General features: G+C 45.5%; 1 protein-coding gene across 7 annotated transcripts in view; it reads left to right on the forward strand.

Moving 5' to 3' along the window:
• The window catches only part of LOC138510403 (uncharacterized), a 1,044,636-nt gene that overhangs the window by 80,743 nt on the left and 948,625 nt on the right, over positions 1–15,268 (forward strand). For 2 of the 7 annotated variants that reach the window (XM_069626029.1, XM_069626031.1), the window contains one exon: positions 5,075–5,161. The exons of 4 other annotated variants lie outside the window; for them this stretch is intronic. The gene's annotated coding sequence lies outside the window, so the exon portion shown is untranslated. Of the gene's footprint in view, positions 1–5,074; positions 5,162–7,168; positions 7,922–8,063; positions 8,178–15,268 lie in introns of those variants that run through there. One more of the 7 variants, XM_069626032.1, reaches the window with a different exon arrangement.

Raw genomic sequence — 15,268 nt, forward strand, 5'->3', positions numbered from 1 at the left:
CACGGTGGGGTTAGAGCCTTGTTTGTTTGCAGGGTTGTGAGACTATCTTGTTAGTTTTGCAGTGTTTGGTGAGCACCTTGTTGAGGTATAGGTAATTGTGGGCCATTGGCCGTATTACTGTGCAGCCCTGCTGTGATCAGTGTGTCTGGGGAGGCTGCCTCTTTTTTTTTCCTTGTCTTCCATAACTTTCTTGGTTATGGTTGCTAGAGTCTCTGTTAGGTATTGTTTATCTTCAAGACCGCCTCTTGCGATCTCAGCTAGGCGATGTTGCCATGTTCTGGTATTTTCTGCTTCGTGATTTTAAGCGTTCTTGTAGGTTTGCTATAAATGATTCTGTGTTTATCTGTTTGGTGTGGATCAGGGCCAAAAGTGTTGCTTGATCTTTTGTGGCGTCGACCATGGCTTCTTGAATTTAAAAAAATGGGACCATGGCTACTGAGAGAACTACTATTAGTGTGTTCGGTAAATCGACCATGGTGGTTGGTAGTCTGTTGTAAGAATTCGTATGATTGTATCTTGGGTGGTGTTGCTCATCCTGCGTCTTGTGTGTGATTTCCAGATTTGTTTCAGGACAGGGTTCTCGTGTCGTGTCTAAGAGTTGGTTTAGTGGATTATTAGGGAAGAGTTTGGCCGATAATACTTTGTTTTTTCTTGGGTTTGACACTGGAGTCAAAGTTGTATGTGTGTTGCTTGCTTTCCTTTTGTAAAGGTCGCCAAAGATTTCCTTTTTTCTTTCATGCGAATTCATGATCGATTCTATTTCTGTTATATCTAGCGATAACTCTGCAGCGTGCCCACTGGGCGGGGGGGGTTTGATTTTTCCCATGGTAGCTCTGTTGTAGCTAATTGCCTGAATGTTGTTTGCCATTTTTGTTTTGCTATTCTTGCATTTTCTTTCAAGCAGGTATCTTTTGGTGTTTCTTCGTGTTTGTTTGGGAGGTTGTGTTGGTGTATATCGCTGTTCTGCTTCCCATGGGTAGGGGTTTTGCCGTCTTTACTGCTGCTCCCTGGGGTGCCGGCAGGGTGCTTCGTGGCAGGGAAGGGATTTGCAGTTAGTATCTGTGAATCAGTTTGAATAATCTTTCCTTGTGTAAGAGAGTGTTGAGGTATTGTTGCGTCAATGGTGTTGAGGTTACAGGGGATGTTCCCTTTTTTAGCTCCATGTGAAGTGGTTTTTCATTTGATATTGTTGTCTGGCTTTCGTTCAGGGGGTCAACATCCTGTGTATCCTTGGGTGTGTAAGTTGGTGTGGTTTCCTCCACAAGAGTTGTTGGGCGGTTCGGTGACATATTGTTTGTCGCTTGTGGTGAGCGTCTGTTTGATGACATTTTTTCAACTGAGGGTTTGGTTTTTGTTAAGAAAGTGCTAGGGAGTCTGGCTGAGCTTTGAATCTGACCATCGGTCTCTGGTATTCTGGTGCTCGCGTAGTTGGTGGTCATCTTGATTGCTTGTGAAGTAGGTAAAGTTTCTTGAGACTTTTCACACGACTTTGTTGGTTTGTTCATATTATGTTTGTTTGAGAGTATTCCGTCCTTTTTCTCTCGCTGTCTGGTTCGCGATCCTGTCGGGATGGACATTTTCTTTTTTCTTTTTCTCCTTGTTAATTCCTGGTCACGCCTCTATGCCACCCTTTTTGGTGTTGAGTTTATTATTAAGTCAGTGTCTGTGTTGTCCTCAATGTTGATTGCCGTTGATGTTTCTCCATCTCCAGCCGAAAACAGCAGTTAGCAGACGCCCTTGTCTCCTCAGCAGGCTTAACGGCACAAGGGCGGCTAGGTAGTGAATTTAAGAGTCTCTTCCTGTGGGCGTGGCGTGGGTGAGTCACGTGTCACATGTCGCGTGTCGGGTCAGCTGTGTGCAATTGAGTCCGCGCCCGCTTCAAACTGTGCCGGCTCCTGCCAGCAGACTTACGCGATTCGGAGCAGGACCAGGACTTTCTTTGGAAGCAGCTTGCTGGCAACCCTGGCAGCGGGTTGCTTGGCGTGATGCGTCCTCTCACAGCAGGTAAGATTCAGGCTGTGTGACTCCAATCACACAGCAGAAAACAGCAGTTAGCAGACGCCCTTGTCTCCTCAGCGGGCAAAACTACCTTTTGAGTTTTGTGGTCACACACTTAGAAAGCATTAATCGTGCGCTTTGTCATTTTTAATATGTGTATATTTTCATTTGCTTTTGTGATAACATTCTGTCGACAGCTGTTCCCTCCTACCGGGTAGTATTTGCAGGTACTCCTGAGAGCACCATTAGGCTGTATGTGCATGTGCACCTTCCTCTGCCCTCATTCAAGCTGACCAACGCGATTACTTTAGGAATGAATCTGCCAATCAAACAGTTACTCTGTTTCTGTATCTTTATGCCTTTTGCCTCCTCCTCAAGCCAGCATCTTTTCCTCCAAACTCCTCGCCACCACCCTCAAGGCTCGCAAGCCTCTTTGACAGCGGTCTTCAATGCAAACACTTGATCACCTCTACCACTACCACTGCTAGGATCAACCTACTGAATATCATCAGCAAGATCCTTTTCCTACTGACCGACCATTTTACAAAAATGAAGCTCTTCACTCTCGTAATCAGTGACTCTACTACTGATCAGTCAACATGGACTTTTCATCCTATTAATTTCACTCCTTGATAAAAATCTCAACTTTGCAACTTGAACCCTCTACCACGTCGCCCTTTCTTCTCCCATCTCTATCTGTCACCTCCAGACTGGTCGGGTCTGTATGCGCAGCAAGTTCCTCTACACATTTCTACTACCAGCATTCACATCTATTCATCGGATAACCAACCCATATCTGACAGATTATGCTATCTGCTTATCCCACATCGCCCCCATCCACACCCTTCCCAATCTTTTTCGTTCCTTGGCCTCCATGTGCATTCTCTCACCACCACTCCTTCTCTCTCCTCATTCCCCACCACTGGAACTTCATAACCAATGAAATCAAGAAGACCACCAACATATTCAAGACAGTTATTATGTGACATCTGAAAGTGCGGCCACACTATCTCGGCACTTTCTCTTCCCTGTTGAACCTTGCCTTCATTGTAATTACACTGTCAGCAGTTGGGAGCGGAAGGGAATTGAAACATTCCTCACCTATCCCCTATCTGTTTGCATTATTCCCAGTTCATATTCTACCACGTCCCTTACATTAACATGTTCATCTACTATTTCATAACTTCTATTGTAAGGCAACCACGTGTGGGATTGCCCTATCCCGTCAGAATTTAAGTTTCTCTTCAAAGTCATGCTTGTTTTTTCACACTGGAGACTGAGCTATTGCACTCGCAACTGATTCAGTTCAATATTGACCTGGTGTAATGCTACATACTTCTGTTTAAACACCTGGATCTGACAATAGCCTGTACTGCCGTGGAATCTGCAGGGCAAAATCCTATCCTTTGGCCATTCCAGGTTCTCTGGACACCACATAGTTCTCTGTAGGAGCCGGATCAAAAGTTGAGCTGTGCGGATTCTTACGACTGACATCCATATACAACCCTTCTCAACATAGAGCTAGGCATGTAATAGGAGAGTCAACACCCTTCCACTGCCCTTGGAAGTACCACACCAATCAACCCTATCACGGGGGACACAAGGGAGTATGTCTCGGGAGGATAGCTCAGTAGTAACACGCTCGTCTTGGAAGCAAGATGAGGCTGAGCAACACAGGCTCGCACCCCGGGTCTGCGCTTAGAAACCTCTGGGTGTTAAGCGCATAACCCATTAAACAAATTAACCAAAGGTTACCGAGTCCCAACTTTAGTACTATTGGATAAAACATGATTCATATTTTTTGGGCCATTCAGCTATATACCATATGTCTTTTCTTATCCTGTTGCACTGTGAATAAACTGTATGCACAGTGAAATAGGAGTCAGCCCTCTGTTGACTAATTTTGCACAAAACACATAGGGCCTCATTACAGGTATGGAGGTAGACATGGTGCTATTAGCGCCATGGCTGCCTCCATACCGGGCTCCAATACCGGGTTCCTTCCATGGGGAATTACCGGCTCATTCCAACATTGGAGGACCCGGTAATTCCACATTGAAGGAACCATTCCCCATTCCCATTTGAGCCCCGATAGGGCTCAATGGGAATGGAGAGGGAGCTAGTAACGGGCATGTTAATAACGGCCCGTTATTAGCTCCCTGTTCCCCTCGCGGGACCCGGAAAGGACGTCTGGTTTTACCAGACATCTGTTCCGGGTCCCACAAAGGGAACCTTGTAATAGGCGCTCCCGTAATGAAGGGTGCCGGTCACATACCGGCACTCTTCATTACGGGACCACCAGGGTCGTAATGAGGCCCATAGTTACCGCGGGAATAATGAGCTTTGCTTGCAGCCAGGAGAAGCTGCACATAACATGTGTATGCTGCCTACAGCTGTTTTGGCTGAGAACTGGTATGAACCTCACCACCCCGATGCACAATAGAATGGATTTCCAAACCGTTGTGTGAAGGGGAGAAAAGGTCTCATCGACAAGTTCTGGCACACTGTAGGGAGTGCCTCGATAAATCTCTGCAGTTACTTCTTGGCATGCGCGAGTCCTGGCTTCTCAAGGGCATTCTAGTATTTTAGCACTTACAATAGGAAAGGCAGAGCTAAACATATAAGAGGAGGACAATAAATACACTGCAGGTTTGAGGAAATGGTTAAGAACATATCCATTTATATCAGGGTCTTCCAACCATGCTGGGTTTTCAGGATACCCCTCATTAATATTCATGAGATAAATCTACAAACAATGATTCTAAATGTATGCATATCTTCCTCATGAATATTAATGGTGATAGCCTTCAAACCGATCAGGATTCAGGCCTTCAAGGCCCGGAGTTGGACAACCCTGATTTATAGTGTTGCATCATATGGCACATGTAACAATGTGGCCTAGGTAAATCTACTACAATAGTTGAGGCTTTACCTGGAGAGCTGAGGACATTCTGTGTCACATAGGCTACTGCATGTTATGCTTTGTTAGTATTTTCAACACTGTGATAGTCGCCACTGTGGTGGTCTAATAGTGCTGAGGCATGTCTGTAAAGTCGTGTATTCTGCCCCTGTCCAGGGTATCCAGGCGTTTGTGAAGAAAAGGAAAAGGGCACAACGAGAGAGAAAGAGCACAACAGAAGCAGAGTTGGACAAGGGATGGCAGGTAGGGATGGCGATAGTTTACAGGCCCGCGAAGTGTCAGTGAAGAGCGATCAAAGGATTCAGGTGATCAGGGAAAGTGGTATTGCATAATGCTCTGAGGAGTGAGCGTGCAGCCCAGGAGGACAGGTTCTTGCACTTCACGGATGTACGGAAAGTCATCAGCAAGCGATTGCATGAGACTTGAGTTGTTCTCCAGTGCATGCTTGCAGTATGGAGGATTGGGTGTCGTTACAGGAAACTGTCAGAGCCGCAGGCGTAAACATTCTGTGATTGTCAAGCGAGGCTGTCAGGAGTGACTCAGCCCAGAGTGGACTGTGTGAAAGGTGACTAGGATGGACACAAAAGAGGAGGAGGAATAGGGTGTCTAAACCCTCCCTCAGAGTGACATTCATTCACGGCCACATGCTGGGTTCTGGTTATGATTGGGATGGAATGGTAACATTGACTGTGAGATAGATGAGGCCGTACAAATAAGACATCAAAAACAACCAACATTTTTAAAATTGTGTTTGGGTAGATTTGAATCTCGTTCCAAAGGTTATAAAATGACATGTTTTGACTAATGTGTTTTTCTTTTGATTGCCTGGTCTTTTTCAAATAATACTGAAACTGCTTAAGATCGTGACTATTTGAAACAATTTCGTAGAAAATCGAACCAGGTCTCATTGGGCCTAGCTTAACTGGCACATAAAAAATAAGTGTCACATTTAGTTTTGGACCTTTGCCTGGCACTTTGGAATCACACCTATCACTTGCGTAACGGGGGCCTCGCGCAGGGCCTGCACTCCTGGGGGGCCCATGCTGGCCATGCCTGTCAGGGGGGCATTTGCATTGGGGCGGGGCGCATTTTGTGTTATGCCACTTACACCTATGTCAAGCGAATCCCATTACATGCAATTTACCTTTACCCCTGACATGTGAATATGGTTTGGGTTTTAGGACTCGGCGTCAAATTCCCTTACATAGTTTATCTGAGCTGTTTGCAGAATGTTTTTTTGACAAAAAATAACTGCCTTCTGGTTAATTATGTGAATTTCGAACTTCATTGAATCACACTTTAAGATATCATTTCTTATCAAGATTTGTAACTATCTCCGAAAAGCTAGTACCAACTGGCATTTCTTACCTGCATTAGTATGTGTTTTGTATGACTTAACTGCACCTTGATAATTATTGTATTGACCAAACGCGCCTTAAAAACACTTGTGTACAGGCGCGTTGTAAATGCCATATCATATCAATTCTATCAAATCATGAATAACTTTGAAAAAGTTGGCGTTTTAATCTACATTTGATCATTTATTTGTGATTTTTGTAATGTGTGCCTCTTCCATCCAAGGACGTTGACATTGGAAAATGTCCTTTAAGAATTTCAGATGCTCATGCAATTTTTTATGTGTGGAAAATGTATGTAACCTAAAATGGAACTACTTTTTTGCATTTTAAAAGTTAGAGGAGGCACATGTGTGAACTGATATTCCAAAATTGACAAAACCGGTGTCGTGCAAATGTGCTGGTTTTGCGTGCTCAAATTCAACTTTTCCAATAGGCATAAACTAGAGTTATGCCATGTGCAATCTCCATTGCAAATGGCTATGGGTTTGATTTTCCTGGGCCTGTTAAGGGGCCGATTCTGAGCTCACGTTCAAAAGAGAGTGGAAATACGACATTCTCCCCTCCAGTTTCCAGCACCATCATTCTGAAGTGGGTGGAAGTATTGCAGGGGTGGGAGGTCCTGGTATCAAGCAGCAAAAGCTGCTAAAATCTCTTGTTGTGGGGGAAACATGTGCTCCAGTGGCATTGCGAACATTTCTTAAAAGACTGCCACTTTTCTAATTTAAGAAACATTTCGTAAACTTTCATTAAATTAGAAAAGTGGTGCTGCAGTCTGACAAATGCTACATTTATAAAGGGAAAAATTGTGCAGTGGAGTTTAACAGCACCTCACAGGTGCCTTATTTTAATTCCTTTTTCAGATGTGCTAAACCAGTGCTGCTGAGAGGAGAATCATGGCATTTGGTGTCTGTGCAAAAAATGTTATATCGGCAAAACAGAGAAAAAGATCAAGACCAGGATTACAGAACATTAAAGCTGTAAGAATAGAGTGCACACAGCACCCCTAGTGGCTCATTGCATCGAATTCATCCACACTGCAGATCAGATAAAGTAGACAGTCTTATCCTAGGTGAGAACTGGGAACGATCTGAACATTGTAAAAAGGAAGGAAACTATGGGCTTTGGAAAAACGCATGATTTTCCTGACTGGAAGCAATGAATGAACATATTGAATGGCTGGGCCATTGATATAACATCATCAAAGGAAGTTGTATTTACAACATAGTATTATTGATCCCATGGTGTGATCCAGTGTCCCATTAGAATTTTGGAATACTTGTCTTCTGACGAGATGCAAAACTGCCATAACGGAAAAATACTGCTGTAGAGCTACAAAGATCGAGAGATACTAACTAGACCATTGAGGAGTGTAAGCACAGAATACTGCAGCAAAACATGCATGAAGTATGAACAGATCCTCATATGTGGAACTGTGCAGAACATACTAACATGTGACAACAGGAAATGCCAGCAAGAAATGCATGAGCATCTCCTTAGGGTTTCCAGCAGGGGTTGCCATTCCAATCCGGAAAGAAAGATAAAGACATCCGCGAAACGTAGAAACAGCACCAAGAAACAAACAAACGCCAGTAGAAGCGAGTACATCTACCGCACAAGCCGTCGGGAAACAACTAAGCGATTACTGGTAAGCTAACCCTGTATAAGAAATAAAAATCACTATAGTCTTAAAGGCCATAAATCAAAAAGTGTAATTTCACAAGTGCAATCTGTTCAACGCCAGACTCAAAAGATTGTGATTAATACCTGTGTGTTTTCCTGTCCTTTAGGCACAGAGACACAGCAACTGGCCATTGCAGACCGAGCTGAAATATATGGCCCTGAAAACAGACAAAGTGGGGAAGTTATCCATTGAAATCATGGCGATCCAATGAAAACGCAAGGTATAAAAATCATATAAGGGCTGATGGCCGACTATCCCCCATGGAGGTGTTTATTGTGGAACCGTCATTGTGAAGGGACAACACAGTTAATGTAATACCCACGGTCTGTTTTATTGAATTGTGAGCTATATCCAAACAGCTTGGAGCTTGAGAAACTGCATGCGCCAGCCAACAGGCAGTGGTTATCTAGCCAAACTACGTGTGTTGCGAGTAGGAAGACTAACATCTGCCGATTGAAGAGTGATCCCGGCTACCAAGAGTTAAACAGGAGATTTACGTATTGTTGGAATTAAGAACTACAAAAATGGATGTTGAAAACACATTTTTAGTGTTAAGAACAGAGTAAATGTTAAAGGCATGGTCTAGTAAAAAATTTTATTTAAAAAATAGATAGGCAACATAAAAAAAAAATACTAGCATTCTCTTTTTTAAAACTTCCTATGTAAAATTTGGAGCTATTCAAGCTCAAAATTCGCAAAAGCAAGCACATGGGTGCATCCATTTTGTGAAATGGATGCCCTCCTGTGCTGGCTTTTGCGGCACTAATGAAGGAAAAGCCAGCCAGCTGTAGTAAACAAAAGCTACCGCTGGGTGGCTTTCCCTTCATTAGTGCTGTACGCGGAGGACGGGGGACCGGAGACCAGAGCAGGAAAGCTGCAGCTGAATCTCGGTAAGTGCTATTTATTTTTAAAAAAAACAAATAAGCACTAGCTGCGTTTTTTTTTCTAAGTTTTCCGGGCTGGAGGAGCCCGGAAAACTTAGAAATAAAACCGCAGCTTTAAAAACGTTGTATTTATGTTTGTGGTCGCTTTTGAAGCGACCGCAAACATAAATACAATGTTATTGTGTTGGAAAACGCTGCGGTTTTTCTTTCCAAGTTTCTCAGGCTCCTCTGGCACGGAGGAGCCTGAGAAACTCGGAAAGAAAAACCGCAGCGTTTTCCAACACAACCGCGTTGTGTTTCTGCCTGAGTCTGCTTTCCCATTTGGGGCTCTCGGGCTCCCCAATCAGCTGTAGGCAGAAAAACTATGCGGCATGTAAACACAACCGCGTTGTGTTTCTGCCTGCTCTGGCTTTCACTTTGGGTCTCCGGTGCTCCCCTCCTCCTCCAACACAATAACGTTGTATTTATGTTTGCGGTCGCTTCAAAAGCGACCGCAAACATAAATACAATGTTTTTAAAGCTGCGGTTTTATTTCTAAGTTTTCCGGGCTCCGCAGCTAGTGCTTATTTTTAAAAAATAAATAAATAGCACTTACCGAGATTCAGCTGCAGCTTTCCTGCTCTGGTCTCCGGTCCCCGTCCTCCGCGTACAGCACTAATGAAGGGAAAGCCACCCAGCGGTAGCTTTTGTTTACTACAGCTGGCTGGCTTTTCCTTCATTAGTGCCGCAAAAGCAAAAGCCAGCACAGGAGGGCATCCATTTCACAAAATGGATGCACCCATGTGCTTGCTTTTGCGAATTTTGAGCTTGAATAGCTCAAAATATTACATAGGAAGTTTTAAAAAAGAGAATGCTAGTATTTTTTTTTATGTTGCCTATCTATTTTTTAAATAACATTTTTTACTAGACCATGCCTTTAAGTGTTTAAGGCCAAATGAAAAATTGGAGGTGGGCGTTCAGCTTTGAGGAGATTAATAAGGTTTGTACTAATCAATTTTAAAATAAATTCATGGAGAACTTATAAATGGAAGGGAGTTCGTGAGAAGTGGGGATAGGTGTATATCACCAATATATGGTGTTTTGTAAACAAGGGGCAGTATAGCCCTCAGCTTGACAACAAAATTCTAGTTAAAAGCAAACTAAGACATGGTAAGGAATACCAGTGTTTGTGTCGTTTCAGAGAAGGTGTAAGAGTCACTCAGGAAGAACGAATTCAGTACACAACTTAATAACTAAGAGAAGAAGTGCACTTGTGACTGAACTTAGAGGTTACATAAAAGGTCATGCAGATGGCCATCTGAGCTTGAGTGGGAGTCGACGAACCCCTGAAGAAAGTCCTATGATAGTTTTAAATGTTTTTAGATGGGAATGAAACATGTTGGGTGAGAGGTATGAAATACTGAATAAGTGAATTGAGTATATGTATGAATGATTAGTTAGGATGAGCTTTTAGCCAATTTAATGTGGTATCAAAACTAGTAACTAGTTTAAGAACTTTTGAAGAGTCGATGTCCATTTTTTCATGCTCCGGAATCTTATAGTGTCAGTGACTGTCGTTTGGACAATTTTCATGAGAAATAAACAACTTCCTGTAATTTTAAATAGGTTTCAATGCAATACATTTGTGTATGAATAGAATCAAATGTAATCATATTTTGTGTACCAATAAATAGTTATTTTTGTAAATTGGGTTAGTGTGTATTTCTGATAGCGATCACTTACCTTCTCTGTTACCATTAGACGCTTGTATGGAATTATAATGATAGTGTCATTATGAGGGGTTGCTTAAGTGGTCTCTAAATAACCCTCAAGTCTCTTTTTGTTGTGAGGGAGGAGAAACCCCTCTACGGGGCTGCACTGCAATCCTGATGGTTGTTGGGGCTGTTGTCATTCCATAAATCTGGCATATGCAAAAGCAGAGGCTTTCATATCCCTGCACCACATTCTTTCATTATCAGGAGATGGTGCTTCTAAGGGAAGTGTTCCTCGTTCATGGAAGAACACTTTCCTACGTTTAAACATATCTCTGAATCTGCCCCTGACCTGCAAATTTGGCGCTGTTGGTATGGGTAGTATGTGGTGGTATTTTAATCATCATGTGCCTCTCACGCTCTCATTGCCCCGGACCCATTCCCTCGACCAACTTCCTTGCTTCCCCTCCCTCTGCCCACCTCTCATCCCCCCTCCACTGATTGGACATCAGAAGCCCACTTAGAGCAACCATCCAGGGCAGCCCCTTGCCCGTGCAGCCCCTATGATGAAGGACCCGAGGTGAAAGACACCTCCAAGAGGTACAGCCCCAGACCATGTTCGCCCATGTTAGCCTGTGAAGCCGGCAGCAACCGACAAGGCAAGTGCTGACTGCATATGGGTGGCACGACCACCACTGTATCCCATATCAAGTTAGTCTGCCATATCTCGCATTTGCCATAGTGGGATAGGGAACCAGAACCTGCATATGGGACAACTGTCCACTGCCTAGAATGGTATCCCTGTATTAGTCGTTTCTCTCCCTCTATCCAGGTGTCCAAAATCTAGGTGCTGTTATTATATTTAATTTGTGCCCCCATACTAGGCCTTTTCTCCCTCTATACAGGTGTCCCAAATCTAGGTGCTGTCCTTGTACTTACTGTTACTGCATTTACTATTGTACCCCCTGACTAGGCCTTTTCTCTCTCTATCCAGGTGTCCCAAATCTAGTGCTGATTTTGTATTTTCTGTTGTGCCCCCATAATGGGTGTCTAATCTGGTGCCCCAAACCTCGTATTCTGTACCCCCCTACTATGCGTCCCCCCCCTCTGTCCAGTTGTCACAAATTGGGAATTTACTGTTGTGCTCCCATACGGGGCACTTTCTCCCTCTATCCAGGTGTCCCAAGTCCTAGGAGTTGCTATTTAATGTTATTGCATTTACTGTTGTGCCCAGGCCGCTGACTGCCTGCTACTGTGAGATCAGGTCTGATCGCTGCTCCTTCAGTACAGGTATCCCCGATCTAGCCTTAACAACTGCGGTGATTTAGACTGAAGTGCCTCGGCCCAAGAAACTTTCTGACCTTAGCACTCTCTACCTGCAACTACTGTGACATGTACATCTCTCACCTGCTGCACTGCACCCACACACAACCATGACTGGCAATCCCAACTTGACAGGGACTCCACGACAACCAAGACCACCTCTCCACCCCCACAACTCTAAACCGTCCGCACCACACTCACCCAGAGCATCCCTCCAGCACACAGCCATTCAACACACACATCCCAACCTACAAACAAAAGGAACCCTCCGGCAAATCAAAAAGCACCCCACCTGGCCCACGACATTCGCACTTGATCATCCATGAATCCCCTTGCATGCCACATCACCTCTTCATCTCCAACCCCTGCACTCAAATCCTCTTAAACTCTCGCCTTTTCCCCTCTCACCTCACCCCATCCAACTCTCAGATCAAAGGAGATGTCTGGCGTTCCAAACATTGCCCCTCCCCTACCGGCTCCCTTACACATCAGCTCAACCTCCCCTCATGCCCTCTCTCTCCCCCTGGACAACCACTGAGAATGACCTGCACCCCCCATTCCCACACACCATGCAACATCCAACTCTCAAGCCAGAGGAGCTCTCTGGCGCTCCAAACAACAAAACCCCCCCACCACTATCGCAGCATCAGTGCCCCCACGCAGGAACTACCCCCCCACACGTGCCCCCATTCTCCTCCACCCCTGCCAAAACTCCCAAGACACCCACATCTCACACTATAGCAATCACTCCTACGTGGGGAGTCCTGTGTGACACCAATAACCTCGACCCTTCCCCTCCACGCGAAACCTCCTCTGACCTACCCCACCCCAACACAAACCCCTCTCCCATGAAAATCCAGAGTCCCCTAAAGAGCCTCCCCCCATGCCCAACACCCATGATAATCGGTCACCCAATACACCTGAACCCACGGCTCCCTATGGCCATGAACCTCGCTCAACAAATTGCCGGATCACACACACCACACAAACAGCAATCACCACCCACCCTCCCACCCCCAGTGTCCGTCTTCATCCCACGCAAGCCATCCACCGCCCGCTCACTCTTCCCGCTCCCCTTACACCACACCCACTCAACGCCCCCACAAAGAATATCTCTGACCGGATCCACCACCACTGCCGCTCTGTCGTTCTCAGTCATCACCTCACCGCTAGCCACTCAGTCCCACCGAGCCCATCCACCCACGAGCATCAGGAGAACCACCTCATCCCATCAGATCACCTGACTCCTTTTCAATGCGCGCTCCATGTCCAAAAAGAGACACAGCATCTTTGACCTCCTCTTCACTGACAATCCTGATCGTATCTTCATCACTGAAACATGGTTCTCTGACAATTTTTAACCAATCACGCACGAGGCCTTCCCTTGCGACTACTCACTCATCTCCCACAACAGACCCTCCAGAGGTGGCGGAGTAGGGATCCTCCACAAACCAATCCCTCCATCTCACTCACCGAAACCCAGCCATGCACAGCTAACTGTGAATCCCTTCTAGTCAGACTCTCTTTTCTGCCCACTCTCTCCCACAGCTTCCTACTCATCTACAGGCCTCGATCATATGACAGACTATTTGTCAACAGTCTCTGTGACTCACTAGCTACTATACTGATCAACCACCTAGCACTCACAATACTGGGGGACTTTAACATCTGATTTGATGTGCGCAACAACTCCAAGACCCAACCCCTAGTTGACAGTCTAGAGGCACTCAATCTTTCCTGGCATACCACAGGTCCCACCCACACTTGCGGCCATACCCTAGATGCAATCTTCAGCTCCTCTGACCTCATCTCTGTATCCATTCCTAAACCTCTCATTTGGACAGACCACTCAGCCATCCTTTTCTCTATAAGAACGCTGCACCCTCCACCAAAGGCCCACACTGTCCCGACACATGACCACAAATGCTAGAACAAGGTCAAGATTCTACCTGACTTGGCGGAAGCCCTGCTACGTACCCTACCAGCATGTCCAGCCTCAGATAGACCCTTACCGATCAAATCCTTTGACTCATGGCTTAAAGAATCACTTCTTCCTCACACCACCTCCCACCCTGCTGCCACCCGCATAGGACCATCCCCCAAATGGTTTCCGCTCCACCTAAAGGTTTTCAAAAGCCAAAATCACTCCTTCGAACGCAAATGGCGTGCAACCAAAACCTCTCACAGCAAGTCTGTGTTTGTCCTCCATCACCATAACTACAAATCTGAGATCCAAAAGGTCAAAGAAAACTACTACAATAAAAGAACCCATAACTGCTACAGCAGCAGGTAAGAGCGCCACAGGATAATCTCAGAATTCGTCAAGCCTCCCCATGTCAAACCACTTCCGAAAAAAACTCATCGATCGGTCTGCATACTCTGAGCTCAACCATTTCGTAGAATCCAACAACCTACTTACCCCAGCTCAATCAGGGTTCTGATCACGCCACGGAACAGAAACCACTCTAATCTCAATCTGGGATGCCCTCAAAGTCTCTGCAGATTCTGAGGGATGCACAGCACTGGTCCTACTGGATCTCTTAGCAGCCTTTGACACCATTAACCACTCAATCCTCCTCAAACGACTTCACTCCCCAGGAATCCGAGACCTGGCACTCACCTGGATTACCTCTTTTCTCAACAACAGAAAACACATCACCTTCCTCCCCCCTTTTCTCTCAACCACTCTCCTGGTGAACACTGGTTTACCCCAAGGAGCCTGCCTCTCAGCTCTCCTTTTCATCCTCTACTTGACCCCCCTGCCAGGGATCATCCACGCACACAACCTCGCCTGCTATAACTATGCTGACGATACCCAAATTATCCTGAGAACTCCCCAAAAAACAAGCATCTATCCACAACTCAACCTAGCAGTTTGCTTCAGAGAGATAGACCTATTGATGACAAGAAACCACCTCCTTCTGAACCCTAGAAAAACAGATATTATGAGATGTGGCAACTTTGCTATACTCCTGCAACCACTTCCATGGCCTCCCTCCCACAGCACTCCCCTGTCTACCTCCAATATAGTCAAAAACCATAGCTGCATAATGGACTCGGGCCTAACCCTGTCCCACCAGATCAATAATGTATCCAAATCCTGCCACTACCACCTCAGACTCCTGAGACACATCTTCCCTTACCTCACCTACCCCAAAAGACTGGCTGCGATTATGCCCATTGTCATGTCCAGAGTAGACTATGCAAACTTCATTTATCTGGGTGCACCTGCCTACCAAGTTAACAATCTCCAAAGAGCGCAAAACGCTGCTGCCAGACTCCTTCTTGCACAGGGACGAAGGGACCACACCTCGCCTGTTCTCCACACCCTTCACTGCCTCCCTATTGGATTGGACGAAGGGCCACTTTCGAAATCCTATGCATCACCCACCGAGCAGTACACAGGACCGGCC

Source organism: Ambystoma mexicanum, chromosome 6p (assembly GCF_040938575.1).
Source record: "Ambystoma mexicanum isolate Mex_15411 chromosome 6p, UKY_AmexF1_1, whole genome shotgun sequence".
NCBI classification, from domain to species: Eukaryota; Metazoa; Chordata; class Amphibia; order Caudata; family Ambystomatidae; genus Ambystoma; species Ambystoma mexicanum.